The sequence below is a fragment of the Oncorhynchus nerka genome, unplaced genomic scaffold (genome assembly GCF_034236695.1).
Source record: "Oncorhynchus nerka isolate Pitt River unplaced genomic scaffold, Oner_Uvic_2.0 unplaced_scaffold_865, whole genome shotgun sequence".
NCBI lineage: Eukaryota > Metazoa > Chordata > Actinopteri > Salmoniformes > Salmonidae > Oncorhynchus > Oncorhynchus nerka.
Window position 1 is genome coordinate 208,565 of NW_027040419.1, and position 17,500 is coordinate 226,064.

Below are 17,500 nucleotides of genomic sequence, written 5' to 3' on the forward strand. Positions count from 1 at the left end.
CATCTTACAGTGTAGCTTTATCAATTCCTACATTAAAATTCAGAGCATTTAAGCTGAACTAGAGTAGATGCCGTTTTAAAACCACGTATCAGTTCAACAACCATTTTCAAGACAGGACTTACTGGTGTGACTCAGATCTTCTGTCTCCTTCTTCTCCCTTCCTCCTCCTCTTCCAATATGACAGTTATCTCTCCTTCATTCACCTGAAAAAGTATAATCGTTTTCTTTCTCTTCTTTCTGTGTAACAGCCCCACCCTACTTCTTCTTCGTTTACTAGACATCCTCCTTCATTCTCCTCACGACAACGTTCAGCCAAATACCTTCTTTCTCCTTCCAGCAGACCTCTTTTAGCAGGAGGGCAGCAGCTTGCTGGAGCTCATGGTCGGGGATGTTAGCCAGCCAACCTAGCTGTAGTTAGCGACTAGCCTAGGGATAGGCTCATTTATCAAACCAGGTACCGTTACCTAACTAAACGGAAATATGACATGAAATGGGGAAAACTAGTTAAAAGACAGAATTATGTTCCAAATACAGAAGTAACATAGACCGAAGCAGTCTGAACAGCTGAACGTTTCCGCTAGGAAGCTACCGAGGTGGCTGACGAGATGTTTGTTGAAGAAGCGTCCCGTCCACTACATTATACGTCACTCTGATAGCATCGCCTGAACAACGCATATCGCCATCTGTTGACTGGAGTGGTTAACGCAGATACATGTTTATTTTATTTCCAGACAAAAAGTGCATTTTTACATTTCTTTCATTAAATAATAATATATAATAGTCAGACAACTGCAGATTTGTAATAAGTATGAATTTAAAACCTACTTCTACATTCTACCAACTCAACAGATGTTTCTACTATAGGGAATATTAACCAATGAGGAGGGTCTTACCACATTCTACCAACACAACAGATGTTTATACTACAGTGAATATTAACCAATGAGGAGGGTCTTACCACATTCTACCAACACAACAGATGTTTATACTACAGTGAATATTAACCAATGAGGTGGGTCTTTCCACATTCTACCAACCCAACAGATGTTTATACTATGAACACTTTCAGGTTAATTGAAGTTAAATTCCCAAAAAGCCTAAACAGGTTTGGTCATTATCAGGTATTGGAGCGTTGAAAGATGATGCACAACAACGGTTTCTTCCACGAAACCACGACTTCAATAACCACCGCGGTCAAAATAACTGTCAAGTTATTCTCCATCGAAACGACCACCGCTGGTAATCGACCTGTTCGCAACACATGGGTGTTGGATCTAACCTCATTGATCTATCAGTAAGCTATGTTTACATGGGTATTGGATCTAACTCATTGATCTGTCAGTAAGCTATGGTTACATGGGTATTGGATCTAACCTCATTGATCTGTCAGTGAGCTATGTGTACATGGGTATTGGGATCTGACCTCATTGATCTGTCAGTAAGCTATGTGTACATGGGTATTGGATCTGACCTCATTGATCTGTCAGTGAGCTATGTTTAGCTATGTTTACATGGGTATTGGATCTGACCTCATTGATCTGTCAGTAAGCTATGTGTACATGGATCTGACCTCATTGATCTGTCAGTAAGCTATGTTTATATGGGGTATTGGATCTGACCTCATTGATCTGTCAGTAAGCTTTGTTTATGGGTATTGATCTAACCTCATTGATCTGTCAGTGAGTTTAGCTATGTTTACATGGGTATTGGGACCTAACCTCATTGATCTGTCAGTAAGCTATGTTTACATGGGTATTGGATCTGAACCTCATTGATCTGTCAGTGAGCTATGTTTACATGGGTATTGGATCTAACCTCATTGATCTGTCAGTAAGCTATGTTTAGCTATGTTTGACAAGTATTGATCTGCCAGTAAGTATAATTTACATGGGTGATCTAACTCATTGATCTATCAGTGAGTTTACATGGGTATTGGGATCTGACCTCATTGATCTACAGGTGTTTTTACTGGGTAACAAGTTCAAATCTATCAGTAAGCTATGTTTACATGTGGAGGATCAGAACCTCATTGATCTATCAGTAAGCTATGTTACAGGTCTTGGAGCTAAAATCATTGATTGTTTGTAAGCTATGTTTAGCTATGTTTACATGGGTATTGGGATCTCAGCTATAGTATATTCCAGCATAGAGTTTGGAGTGTGACTGTTTGAGGTTGTGGACAGGTGTATTTTATACTGATAACAAGTTTAAACAGGTGCCATTAATATAGGTAACGAGTGGAGGACAGAGGAGCCTCTTAAAGAAGAAGTTACAGGTCTGTGAGAGCCAGAAATCTTGCTTGTTTGTAGGTGACCAAATACGTATTTTCCACCATAATTTGCAAATAAATTCATTAAAAATCCTACAATGTGATTTTCTGGATTTTTTTTCTCATTTTGTCTGTCATAGTTGAAGTGGACCTATGAAGAAAATTACAGGCCTCTCTCATCTTTTTAAGTGGGAGAACTTGCACAATTGGTGGCTGACTAAATACTTTTTTGCCCCACTGTATATATATATCATACACACACATTTTTGTAATAATGACAATTGCAACAATACTGAATGAACAATGAACACTTTTATTTTAACTTAATATTATACACAAATACACACACACACACACACACACACACACACACACACACACACACACACACACACACACACACACACACACACACACACACACACACACACACACACCTCTGAAGTGACAATGATACTGAAGTCTGCTTAGGAGACAAATACTCTCAACTGTTTGAATAAAAATAGAGTTTAAGTTACCTGTGATGAATGTTGAAAACAAAAACTATAATTTCTATATGCAGGAAATCCTATTTTAATAATGGACATGGTAAGAATTGACTACCAAAGTGCGAGTCATAATTCCCATGACACCTTCAAGCAAAATCTGAAAAGCGGTTCCTTCATTTATTCCATAGGATATTTTTAGATTCACTTAAAATAAGGTCTGTGTTGAGTGTAGGCTTACACCACCTTGCCAATTGTATAACTGTGTAGATATCCATAGGACAAGGTAACTCTCATCAATATTGGCTAAATATAAGCAAAGATCATTTATGAAAATATGTTGACAAACGTTACCTTATCCTAGTGAGATTTACACGGGTATCAAAACGCAGAGGCGGTTTAAGCCTGAACCCTAACCTGCACCCTAACCTGCACCTTAACCTGCACCCTAACCTACACCCTAACCTGCACCCTAACCTGCACCCTAACCTACACCCTAACCTGCACCCCAACCTGCACGAAACACAGACCTTATCTGAAGTAGATCAAGACATTCTCTACTGAAGACATGAACAGTAAAATAACGAAGGAATCCCTTTCAAATTCAGCCGCAAGTTATTACAGGAATTATAACGCGTCAACTATTTCTCTCTAAACCATATACCTTTGACTAATCCGGAAACTATCAACTCGAAAACAAGACGTTTGTTCCGTTCCGTATTTTATCTAACGGGTCCATGAGTCTAAATATTCCTGTTACATTGTACAACCTTCAATGTTATGTCATAATTACGTAAAATTCTGGCAAATTAGTTTGCAAAGAGCCAGGCAGCCCAAACTGTTGCATGTACCCTGACTCTGCGTGCAATGAACGCAAGAGAAATGACACAATTTCACCTGGTTAATATTGCCTGCTAACCTGGATTTCTTTTAGCTAAATATGCAGGTTTAAAAATATATACTTGTGTATTGATTTGAAGAAAGACATTGATGTTTATGGTGAAGTAACATTGAGCAATGACAGTCATTGATTGATTGTTTTTGTAAGATAAGTGTAATGCAGCTAGAAACTTACGTAGTTTACTGCATTCGCGTAACAGACAGACTCTCCTGGAGTGCAATGTAATCAGGTGGTTGGAGCGCTGGACTAGTTAACTGTAAGGCTTGCAAGTTGGAACTCCCCTCGCTGACAAGGTAAAAATCTGTCATTCTGCGTTCCTAGGCCGTCATTGAAAATAAGAATGTGTTCTTAACTGACTTGCCTGGTTAAATAAAGATTAAATAAAGGAAAGAAAAATATTATAATAATAATAATAAAAAATGAAAATAAAAAATAATATATCAAATCATCGGCAAATTGGCGAGCAACCCCTTGTTTTGTCTGATCCGTTTCCAACCCCTTGTTTTGTCTGATCCGTTTCCAAAAAGTCACGTAGCATATATATTAGAGAAGGGTCTATCTGGGGGCCACGGCATGTAGTGATTTTCGTGTAGTTATGTTTTACTAAACACCTGGTATCACACATGCTCTGTTCCAGTGTGACTAGATCTCCAATTTGAGACCATTGTCGTAAACATTGAAGCTTTGTATCGATTTTTAAACACCCCCAGACAATTTATATAAACATGCCATGATTTGAACATACAGCAAAACAAGCCTGTTTTGAGGCTGCATAGATCCCAAAATAGGAAAGTCACAGTGATATATCATACATGCTCTGTTCCAGGGTGCCCATACATATAACTTCAGACCATTTGGGGAAAGTTTTGAGCTTTTATCGATTTTTAAAGACCCCCAGACAATTTAGAGAAAAAACCATGGTTTGACCATTAAGCAAAAACAAGCTTGGTTTGAGGCTGCATAGATCCATAAATTGGACAGTCACAGTGATGTATCACACATGCTCTGTTCGAGTGTGACAACCTATAATTTGAGAGCATTTTGGCAAAGTTTTGAGTTTTTTTCGATTTTTAAAACACCCCCAGACATTTACACCCTCTTCCCCAGAATTTCAAGGGCAAGCGAGAGCTCACCGGACGCCGCCGGAACCGCAATGCTTTCCAAGGCTTGGGCCCCTCTCTCGGGGCGAACCCATTCCAGGGCTTGGGCCCCTCTCTCGGGGCGAACCCATTCCAGGGCTTTGGCCCCTCTCTCGGGGCGAACCCATTCCAGGGCTTTGGCTCCTCTCTCGGGGCGAACCCATTCCAGGGCTTTGGCTCCTCTCTCGGGGCGAACCCATTCCAGGGCTTTTGGCTCCCTCTCTCGGGCGAACCCATTCCAGGGCTTTGGCTCCTCTCGGGCGAACCCATTCCAGGGCTTGGGCTCCTCTCGGGCGAACCCATTCCAGGGCTTTGGCTCCTCTCTCGGGCGAACCCATTCCAGGGCTTGGGCTCCTCTCTCGGGGCGAACCCATTCCAGGGCTTTGCTCCTCTCGGGCGAACCCGTTCCAGGGCTTGGCCCCTCTCTCGGGTGAACCCATTCCAGGGCTTGGGCCCCTCTCTCGGGGCGAACCCATTCCAGGGCCTGGCCTCTCGGGCGGTCCCATTCCAGGGCTTTGGCCCCTCTCTCGGGCGAACCCATTCCAGGGCTTGGGCCCTCTCTCGGGGCGAACCCATTCCAGGGCTTGGGCCCTCTCTCTCGGGCGAACCCATTCCAGGGCGCCCATCTCCCCCACTCCGGATTTGGGAATCTGAACCCTTTCGATCGGCTCACATGCCACAGGCCCATATGCTCACATGCCACAGGCCCATATGCTCACATGCCACAGGCCCATATGCTCACATGCCACAGGCCCAAAGCCCATAGCCCATAGCCCTGCCCTGGTACTTTCATAGGCTTTCAGGGCTTTACACATGACATATTATGTCGTATATCAGGTATAACGAAAATGTACTTTATTTAGTCACATAACTACAGCTGTAAATACTACTGAATAAAGGCTTCTGCTATTGAATAAATTAAATGATTTATAACACCTGGAGGAACCTTAAATTGTCCCTGCATTTTTTGATCCCCTTCAGAACATTTATGAGAGTTTGAGATAGTGACCTTTGGAGAGAGTTTTTCCAAACTGCCAACCTTTTGTTTTCAAATGGAATTAATGCAAATACAACTTGTGAGAAAACCCCCACTCAGAGGTGTGATATTCCCTCCCTTCACCAAACAATTTGCCCTGAATAGAATATTTAAATGTGAAAGAGGGTTGGGCCGATCTGATTGTAAATATAAAGACCTTTCCAGAGTCTGAACTCATTCACTACAGAACGTCATACTGTGAGACACTTAGAAGGAGCTGGAGTTGGATTATTGCCTTTTCCCCATATTCTGAAAACATTTCATTGAGAATTGACTTCCTTCTCCTTGGAGCAAGATGGCATCTGCAACTGCTACTGGTTCAAAGTAAGTTCTCTCTAAATGAAGGGAATAGCACACCTCTCAGTGGGGGGTTTTATACTCTCATTTGGCTCTTTCTCTTAAATCAGACCATAAATGAATTGTTTTCTATCATGTTTCACAGAGGGTTAGAGGGTGAGAGTGTGCAGAATGTTTTTGAAATCACTTTTTGAAATCACTGTCCTCAGATAATAGCATTGTTTGCTTTCACTGTAAAGCATTTTGAAATCTGACATGCTGGCTGGATTCACAACAAGTGTCGCTTTAATGTGGTGTATTGAATGTGTGAATTTCATGAAGTTAAATTTTTACAGTCATTTATTTGAATTTGGCATTCTGCATTTTCACTGGATGTTGGCCAGGTGGGACGCGTCCCACATATCCCAGAGAGGGTTTAAGTAATAACTTCATTACATGTACTTATTGTGCGTTCACTGTCTTACAGAAAACAAAGAAGGATCCCTATTGTGTGCAGAGTGTGCATGAAGAACCAGGAAAACATATCTATACATCTCCACAGAGTGTGCATGAAGAACCAGGAAAACATATCTATACATCTCCACAGAGTGTGCATGAAGAACCAGGAAAACATCATCTATACATCTCCACAGAGTGTGCATGAAGAACCAGGAAAACATCATCTATACATCTCCACAGAGTGTGCATGAAGAACCAGGAAAACATAATCTATACATCTCCACAGAGTGTGCATGAACAACCAGGAAAACATCATCGATACATCTCCGCAGAGAGTGTGCATGAAGACAGAATCAAAACCAAAGATTGATCAGGAAGTTCATAATTCCCGCGATTCCATGGTAGAGCATCTTTGGCACGGCAGGATCATTGACTACAGAATACTCAGCTGTATTGTGACACAACAGGACGCACTCCAACCTCTGATTAAGAATCGTGAACAAATGGGTCATTTTGCTACGAACAAGCCAGAAGACAATCAAATAACTGGGTAAGCTGCTATTTTACACTGATAAAATAATATATGTGCAAGTTACATTGGAACTCATTTGAACTGTTGTCCAATTATGTTTGATTGTAAAATAATATAAATGTTTCTGTTAATCTGTATGATATTTCAGCCAAGTGGAAGTGGCTCAACTGTTGGCACCAACTACAGATGAACATATAGATGAAGACTCAGACGTCAACATGGACGATGACCAGTCGGCGTTGTACCAACCGTAAGTAAATGCAAATAGAAATCATCTCTTTTAAGGAGGCTGCGAATTTTCGTAACTTTTTGGTAAAAATCGCTCAAAATTTCAACGTCCTGCTACTCATGCCAGGAATATAGTATAAGCATATAATTAGTATGTGTGGATAGAAAACACTCTGAAGTTTATAAAACTGCTTAAATCATGTCTGTGACTTTAACAGAACGTGTTTAGCAGGCATAATCCCAAGAAAAACTGTTCATAAAAAAAAATATATATATATATTCCCTCCGCCAGTCTCTGTATTGTCTATGGCAATGGAAAATAGATAGCGACCAGTTTACAATGCCTACAGCTTCCACACGATGTCGCCAGTATTGGCATTTAGATTGAAGTTAATCCTTGGTCAGATGAGAAATAAGCACTTCCTGTTATCGAGTACACAGCTGGAAGTTTTGAGAGAGAGAAAATGGACCATTTCAAAACGTGCTGCTATTGAATACAGATCGCCCCGTGATTAATTTGATCGATTATTAACGTTTACTAATACCTAAAGTTGGATTACAAAAGTAGTTTGAATTGTTTTGTCAAAGTTTATAGGCAACTTTTTAATTAAAAAAATGACGCGTTTTGGAACGGTGCTTTTTCATGGATCAGACGGGCTTCATAAATGGACATTTTGGGTATACATGGACGGATTTAATCGAAAGAAAGACCCAATTGTGATGTTCATGGGACATATAGGAGTGCCAACAAAGAAGCTCGTCAAAGGTAATGAATGTTTTATATTTTATTTCTGCGTTTTGTGTAGCGCCGGCTACGCTAATTATTCTGTTTACGTCCCCTTTGGGTATTTCGGGCGTTGCATGCTTTCAGATAATAGCTTCTCATGCTTTCGCCGAAAAGCATTTTAAAATCTGACATGTTGGCTAGATTCACAACGAGTGTAGCTTTAATTGAGTACCCTGCATGTGTGTTTTAATGAAAGTTTGAGTTGTATCGAGTACTATTAGTTGTCACTCTGAAATTTCCGCTGATGTTGATCCCTGTACAGGGACAGCAGCCGTAAGAAGTTTTTAACAAGTAGTACGTATAAGTATATAAACAAACATGGATGTATTTTATTAATTCTAATCTGCATACCAGATATTTTCCAGACCATTGAACCAGTCATGGGACACCACACTGAGAAAGGGGATGCAAAGCAGTGGTTTATACCAAAAGCCCCTCTGGATTGTGATCTGCTGGCTGGATTTGGGAAATATCTCCGCGACAACAACAACATTCCCCATTTCAAACAGGAGGTATGTACAGAGATTTTACTTTCATTTAACTGTTTACATATTTTAATGAGAATTAATAGATTTTAAAGTAGTTATTAACTATGTAATTAATATTATTTTCATGTTTCATGCCGAGAGAGACAGAGAGGATCTATTACATGAACTTGTGTTCATCTGTGATGGCTGAGAGGGATTTGGGTCACAGGTGCTGTTTTGAGGGGTTAAAAAGGTCACATAGCTTGAGAGAGAGGGATCTATTACATAAAGTTATCACAGATGCACACTATGTAAAACACATTATATTAATAATTCCCTCAAAATTGGATGTCATTGTCTCACATAACTGTTGCAATACAAAACTTTGAAACATTGTTAAATATTTGTTACTTTGGTTTTGAGTGAAATGTTATACATATTGAAAGAGAATGTGCAATATTACACAATTAAATAATAGATCATCTCTCTCACACACAAACGTGGCTTCATCGTTGTTCACAGTTTATTATCGTAGTTTCTCACCATTTTTAATTATCGCATAATCATAGTTTGAACATAGTTGGCCATAGTTTCCAATCATAGTTTCTAATCATAGTTTCCAATCATAGTTTCTAATCATAGTTTCTAATCATAGTTTCTAATCATAGTTTCCAATCATAGTTTCTAATCATAGTTTCCAATCATAGTTTCCAATCATAGTTTCTAATCATAGTTTCCAATCATAGTTTCTAATCATAGTTTCTAATCATAGTTTCTAATCATAGTTTCTAATCATAGTTGATAAATGTACTTTCTAATTGTATTTTCTAGTCTGAGAAGTTTTGGTACAAACAGTCAAAACTGTTCGCTGCTCTGCCCCCAATGGTGGAACAAACTCCCTCACGACGCCAGGACAGCGGAGTCAATCACCACCTTCCGGAGACACCTGAAACCCCACCTCTTTAAGGAATACCTAGGATAGGATAAAGTAATCCTTCTCACCCCCCTTAAAAGACTTAGATGCACTATTGTAAAGTGGCTGTTCCACTGGATGTCATAAGGTGAAAGCACCAATTTGTAAGTCGCTCTGGATAAGAGCGTCTGCTAAATGACTTAAATGTAAATGTAAATGTATAGTCAAATACAACCTAACAGGCCAGAAGCAATTGTTTGTCCCTGTAGTTTTGAATTTTTCCCTGTCAGAAAATTGTTGAGAGGCTAAGAGAGAATGACCTTTGGCGGTGATCTTCCCAGGATGTCAACATTCCGTTATCTTCTGTTGGAGAGGGGAGGTTCCATTCAGGATGTCAACATTCCGTTATCTTCTGTTGGAGAGGGGAGGTTCCATTCAGGATGTCAACATTCCGTTATCTTCTGTTGTTATCTTCTGAGAGGGAGGTTCCATTCAGGATGTCAACATTCCGTTATCTTCTGTTGGAGAGGGGATGTTTCATTCAGGATGTCAACATTCCGTTATCTTCCGTTGGAGAGGGGAGGTTCCATTCAGGATGTCAACATTCCGTTATCTTCTGTTGGAGAGGGGAGGTTCCATTCAGTGAGCTGTGAGCTGGAGCTTTGATTGGCCTGCCTCTGGGAGACTGTCAGATATGGTCAAAATATCTGTAAGATATATTTGTCAAATACTTTAGCTACATACTTCAATTTGGAGAGTTTTTTTTACCATTCAGGGATCTACTATCAAACAGTCATGAAATCATAAATAAATGAATGTGTTCACTACAGTATGTGAATTTGATGGACTTTCTAACTTTAAAGGTCCAAGGACCAAAGTACAAATGAAGTCCCTGCTCAGCCCTGGTCCTTTCATTCTGGTTCCTCTCTAGGTTTCTTCTTCGGTTTCTGGCCTTTCTAGGGAGTGTTTCCTAGCCACCGTGCTTCTACACATGCATTGCTTGCTGTTTGGGGTGTTAGGCTGGGTTTCTGTACAGCACTTAGTGATATCAGCTGATGTAAGAAGGGCTTTAAAAATTCATTTGATTTGAGTCAATGCCATGTCTGTTGTCTTGAGAGAGAGAGAGAGAGAGAGAGAGAGAGAGAGAGAGAGAGAGAGAGAGACTACACTAACTGATACCTGTAGATGTTTGGTGGGTGATGTACTTTAGCTGGGAGTGCGTCCCAAATTGCTCACTACTTTGGCCAGTATTCCCTACATTGTGCACTACTTTGGCCAGTATTCCCTACATTGTACACTACTTTGGCCAGTATTCCCTACATTGTTCACTACTTTGGCCAGTATTCCCTAGCAAATATCTCATACATCTGTCCCTGTCTGTGTCTCTCTCTATGTCTCTCTCTCTCCCTGTCTCTCTCTGTCTCTCTCTGTCTCTCTTTCTCTCTCTGTCTCTCTCTGTCTCTCTTTCTCTCTTTGTCTCTCTTTCTCTCTCTGTCTCTCTCTGTCTCTCTCTTTCTCTCTTTGTCTCTCTGTCTCTCTCTGTCTCTCTTTCTCTCTTTGTCGCTCTTTCTCTCTCTGTCTCTCTCTGTCTCTCTCTGTCTCTCTCTCTGCCTCTCTCTCTGTCTCTGTCTCTCTGTCTCTGTCTCTCTGTCTCTCTTTCTCTCTTTGTCTCTCTTTCTCTCTCTCTCTCTCTCTCTCTGTCTCTCTCTTTCTCTCTTTGTCTCTCTGTCTCTCTCTGTCTCTCTTTCTCTCTTTGTCGCTCTTTCTCTCTCTGTCTCTCTCTGTCTCTCTCTCTCTGTCTCTCTCTCTGCCTCTCTCTCTGTCTCTGTCTCTCTGTCTCTCTGTCTCTCTCTCTCTCTGTCTCTCTCTCTCAGCAGGTAACAGGAGAATGATGTCAAACTGTCACAGCTCAGCCTCCTCTTCCTCTTCCTCCTCCTAGGAACCAGTCTAACAAACCAAAAACCAACCAAAATACAACCTAATGAGAACTAACAGGCTATCAACAAGGATCTATGTTCAACAAACCTGATATTCAGCCATCAAGCCAATGACCAACCAACTAGACCCAACATTCAGCCAACTAACGTTTGACCAACCAAGAGATAACCAATAGACAACCAAGCTGACATTGAACAAACTACTACACTACACATGTACTGGAGTGGACACACATCCTACACTACACATGTACTGGGTGGACACACATCCTACACTACACATGTACTGGAATGGACACTTCATGGCCACAGAACTTCTACACATGTACTGGAGTGAAGGCACAGAGTCACTTTAGGCATCATCCTACACTACACATGTACTGGAGTGGACACACATCCATACACCCTACACATGTACTGGAGTGGACACACATCCTACACTACACATGTACTGGAGTGGACACACATCCTACACTACACATCTCCTGGAGTGGACACACATCCTACACTACACATGTACTGGAATACACAGACACACATCCTACACTACACATGTACTGGAGTGGACACACATCCTACACTACAAATGTACTGGAGTACACAGACACACATCCTACACTACACATGTACTGGAGTGGACACACATCCTACACTACACATGTACTGGAGTACACAGACACATCCTACACTACACATGTACTGGAGTGGACACACATCCTACACTACAAATGTACTGGAGTACACAGACACACATCCTACACTACACATGTACTGGAGTGGACACACATCCTACACTACACATGTACTGGAGTGACACACATCCTACACTACACATGTACTGGAGTGGACACACATCCTACACTACACATGTACTGGAGTGGACACACATCCTACACTACACATGTACTGGAGTGGACACACATCCTACACTACACATGTACTGGAGTGGACACACATCCTACCCTACACATGTACTGGAGTGGACACACATCCTACACTACACATGTACTGGAGTACACAGACACATCCTACACTACACATGTCCTGGAGTGGACACACATCCTACACTACACATGTACTGGAGTGGACACACATCCTACACTACACATGTACTGGAGTGGACACACATCCTACACTACACATGTACTGGAGTGAACACACATCCCACACTACACATGTACTGGAGTGACACACACATCCTACACTACACATGTACTGGAGTACACAGACACACATCCTACACTACACATGTACTGGAGTGGACACACATCCTACACTACTCATGTACTGGAGTACACAGACACACATCCTACACTACACATGTACTGGAGTGGAAACACATCCTACACTACACATGTACTGGAGTACACAGACACACATCCTACACTACACATGTACAGGAGTACACAGACACACATCCTACACTACACATGTACTGGAGTACACAGACACACATCCTACACTACACATGTACTGGAGTGGACACACATCCTACACTACACATGTACTGGAGTACACAGACACACATCCTACACTACACATGTACTGGAGTAGACACACATCCTACACTACACATGTACTGGAGTACACAGACACACATCCTACACTACACATGTACTGGAGTACACAGACACACATCCTACACTACACATGTACTGGAGTGGACACACATCCTACACTACACATGTACTGGAGTGGAAACACATCCTACACTACACATGTACTGGAGTACACAGACACACATCCTACACTACACATGTACTGGAGTACACAGACACACATCCTACACTACACATGTACTGGTGTGGACACACATCCTACACTACACATGTACTGGAGTACACACACACATCCTACACTACACATGTACTGGAGTACACATACACGTATCCTACACTACACATGTACTGGAGTACACAGACACACATCCTACACTACACATGTACTGGAGTACAGACACACATCCTACACTACACATGTACTGGAGTGGACACACATCCTACACTACATATGTACTGGAGTACACAGACACACATCCTACACTACACATGTACTGGAGTACACAGACACACATCCTACACTACACATGTACTGGAGTACACAGACACGTATCCTACACTACACATGTACTGGAGTACACAGACAAACATCCTACACTACACATGTACTGGAGTACACAGACACACATCCTACACTACACATGTACTGGAGGACACAGACACGTATCCTACACTACACATGTACTGGAGTGGACACACATCCTACACTACACATGTACTGGAGTACACAGACACACATCCTACACTACACATGTACTGGAGTACACAGACACACATTCTACACTACACATGTACTGGAGTGGACACACATCCTACACTACACATGTACTGGAGTACACAGACACACATCCTACACTACACATGTACTGGAGTGGACACACATCCTACACTACACATGTACTGGAGTGGACACACATCCTACACTACACATGTACTGGAGTGGACACATATCCTACACTACACATGTACTGGAGTACATAGACACACATCCTACACTACACATGTACTGCCACCAGAGTTCTGAACACACACACACACACACACACACACACACACACACACACACACACACACACACACACACACACACACACACACACACACACACACACACACACACACACACACACACACTATGAGGGTTTGCATGACAGTTAATCCAAGAGGGGAATTTCAGCATGACAGTTAATCCAAGAGGGAATCACACAGACTGATCTCAGTTAATTCATACTGTATGTTGTAGTCTGTCCAAGAGGGGAATCACACAGACTGATCTCAGTTAATTCATACTGTATGTTGTAGTCTGTCTAAGAGGGGCGTCCCCCAGGGCTCTGTTCTAGGCCCTCTCCTATTCTCGCTATACACCAAGTCACTTGGCTCTGTCATAACCTCACATGGTCTCTCCTATCATTGCTATGCAGACGACACACAATTAATCTTCTCCTTTCCCCCTTCTGATGACCAGGTGGCGAATCGCATCTCTGCATGTCTGGCAGACATATCAGTGTGGATGACGGATCACCACCTCAAGCTGAACCTCGGCAAGACGGAGCTGCTCTTCCTCCCGGGGAAGGACTGCCCATTCCATGATCTCGCCATCACGGTTGACAACTCCATTGTGTCCTCCTCCCAGAGCGCTAAGAACCTTGGCGTGATCCTGGACAACACCCTGTCGTTCTCAACTAACATCAAGGCGGTGGCCCGTTCTTGTAGGTTCATGCTCTACAACATCCGCAGAGTACGACCCTGCCTCACACAGGAAGCAGCGCAGGTCCTAATCCAGGCACTTGTCATCTCCCGTCTGGATTACTGCAACTCGCTGTTGGCTGGGCTCCCTGCCTATGCCATTAAACCCCTACAACTCATCCAGAACGCCGCTGCCCGTCTGGTGTTCAACCTTCCCAAGTTCTCTCACGTCACCCCGCTCCTCCGCTCTCTCCACTGGCTTCCAGTTGAAGCTCGCATCCGCTACAAGACCATGGTGCTTGCCTACGGAGCTGTGAGGGGAACGGCACCTCAGTACCTCCAGGCTCTGATCAGGCCCTACACCCAAACAAGGGCAATGCGTTCATCCACCTCTGGCCTGCTCGCCTCCCTACCACTGAGGAAGTACAGTTCCCGCGCAGCCCAGTCAAAACTGTTCGCTGCTCTGGCCCCCCAATGGTGGAACAAACTCCCTCACGACGCCAGGACAGCGGAGTCAATCACCACCTTCCGGAGACACCTGAAACCCCACCTCTTTCAGGAATACCTAGGATAGGATAAAGTAATCCTTCTCCCTTAAAAGATTTAGATGCACTATTGTAAAGTCGCTGTTCCACTGGATGTCTTAAGGTGAACGCACCAATTTGTAAGTCGCTCTGGATAAGAGCGTCTGCTAAATGACTTAAATGTAATGTAAATGTAGGGGAATCACACAGACTGATCTCAGTTAATTCATACTGTATGTTGTAGTCTGTCCAAGAGGGGAATCACACAGACTGATCTCAGTTAATTCATACTGTAAGTTGTAGTCTGTCCAAGAGGGGAATCACACAGACTGATCTCAGTTAATTCATACTGTAAGTTGTAGTCTGTCCAAGAGGGGAATCACACAGACTGATCTCAGTTCATTCATACGGTATGTTGTAGTCTGTCCAAGAGGGGAATCACACAGACTGATCTCAGTTAATTCATACTGTATGTTGTAGTCTGTCCAAGAGGGGAATCACACAGACTGATCTCAGTTAATTCATACTGTATGTTGCAGTCTGTCTAATAATTAAATCACACAAGATTGACAGCCTGTAATTTTATTAAAAGCATTCAGTTGATTACATGGCAGTTTAGAGAGCAACATCATAACACTAATCTACATCATAATCAATATCATAACATTTATAATCAATAACATCATGAGAGGTAAACAACAACTCCTTTTAGATTTCTTCCATGGTTCTAGAAAGATAAACTAATTCTGAACTTGTTATTAAAATTAAAATCACTTCAGGTTTGTCACCACATTTTAAACATCAGTACACAGCTGACCATCGATTTAAAACACAAAACTGACCTAAGATCAGCATGTAGGGTCAGATTCATTCTACTCCTACTCCGTCCCCTGGGCTGCTTTCTCCTCTCCCGGTCCAGCTTCAGCTCTGGAGCTCAGAGAGACCATCTCCATGGCATTGACATAAAGATCCATGCTGCTCACCCTGTTCACTCTCTTCTGCCTCCTGGTGGGCTAGAGAGACACAGCACCAACAGTCAGACATTTACTCTCTAGTATCTCCATTCTCTCTCTCTCCCTCCCCTTCCCCCTCTAGTTTAAATGACTTGTAACGTCTGAGTAAATGTCTTTACCTTGTAGTACAGGTAGGAGGTGGTGATGGCTGTCAGTAGGATCAGCAGCACTACAACGTGTCTGATGATGAAGGCTGGCAGAGGAGAGGCTGCAAACAGAAACACCTTTGATGAGGGGACTGATCATCATCACATAGATCTGTGGGAAATCTGTCAATGACAAAGTTATAAGTCTGGTTCATGTTCAGTTACCTGTGATGGTGAGGAGAGGAGCTCACTCTCAGAGGAGAAGTTATGAGAGAAAACATAATTCTCATAAACACAGCTGTAGTTCCCTTGGTGGGAGTCATCTGCAGCAGGGAAGAGGAAGGCAGCAGAGTGATTGACAGCTGGCTGGGTCTGGGTTCTGTTGGAGCCGGTGAATGTGAGGAGGAAGGAGCCTCCTGGGTACTGTGGCTGAGTGGAGCAGGTAATGGGGAAGCTGTAGCCCCTTATCATCTTGGTCCCCTGGTGGCCCCTGAAGACCCCTCCCATTGAGTCAGCCAGGAAGATACCAGGCTGGACCAGGAGATCTGTAACAATAAAAGAGAACAAGAAAAACCTCTTCAACTAGTTTCCTATAGATATGACAATAACATCTGCATGTAACAGTGCCAGCCACCCTCCGTCACAGGGCAACATGAGTAGTGGGCCTACAGTCACTGAGACAACATATGTTGATATCAGGCTGAAGCAGGACATCTGGAACAAGAGGAGAGAAAAAGAAAACGTAGCTCCTCAACTACTTTCCTCATTTAGATGTGACAATAACATGACATGTGACAGTGGTAGTGAGTAGAGACGTTCACTGAGATAACACTCAAACACAAAAGCATTCTGGGATATGTAAGTTGTATTTGATTCCTACTTGACTGAGTGATCTATTTTGTAAAGCAGACTGACAAGTTAAACAGTCATCATGAGAGGTGCAGAGGATGTTGTATGAATGAAGGAAATCAGTTGAATATAATTATAATATGATGATATTTCCTGAGCAGATCACTGTGAGTCCAGGAAGGAGATATAATACATGGACAAAAGTATGTGGAACTCAGCAGTGAGTTTTACAACAGAGGATTATTCTTAAGCCCTACGTGGTTCAGCACTCAGTGGTCCATTTAGTGAGCTTTTGTGGTCTACCACTTCAAGGCTGAGCCGTTGTTGCTCCTAGATGTGCCAAGTTGAAATTGA

At 42.4% G+C, this 17,500-nt stretch overlaps 1 protein-coding gene and 1 long non-coding RNA gene across 2 annotated transcripts in view; both read right to left on the minus strand.

Moving 5' to 3' along the window:
- Window positions 1-15,764: 15,764 nt before the first annotated feature.
- LOC135570986 (uncharacterized) lies at window positions 15,765-16,529 on the minus strand. Its single transcript, XR_010463618.1, has 2 exons — window positions 16,331-16,529; window positions 15,765-16,211 (listed from the first exon to the last, which is right to left on the minus strand). It is a non-coding gene; the product is annotated as an uncharacterized LOC135570986 (long non-coding RNA).
- An 11-nt stretch (window positions 16,530-16,540) lies between these two features.
- Window positions 16,541-17,500, minus strand: part of LOC135570987 (scavenger receptor cysteine-rich type 1 protein M130-like) — a 70,886-nt gene continuing 69,926 nt past the window's right edge. Inside the window, exon 17 of the mRNA XM_065016803.1 lies at window positions 16,541-16,842. The gene's annotated coding sequence lies outside the window, so the exon portion shown is untranslated. The remainder of the gene's footprint in view (window positions 16,843-17,500) is intronic.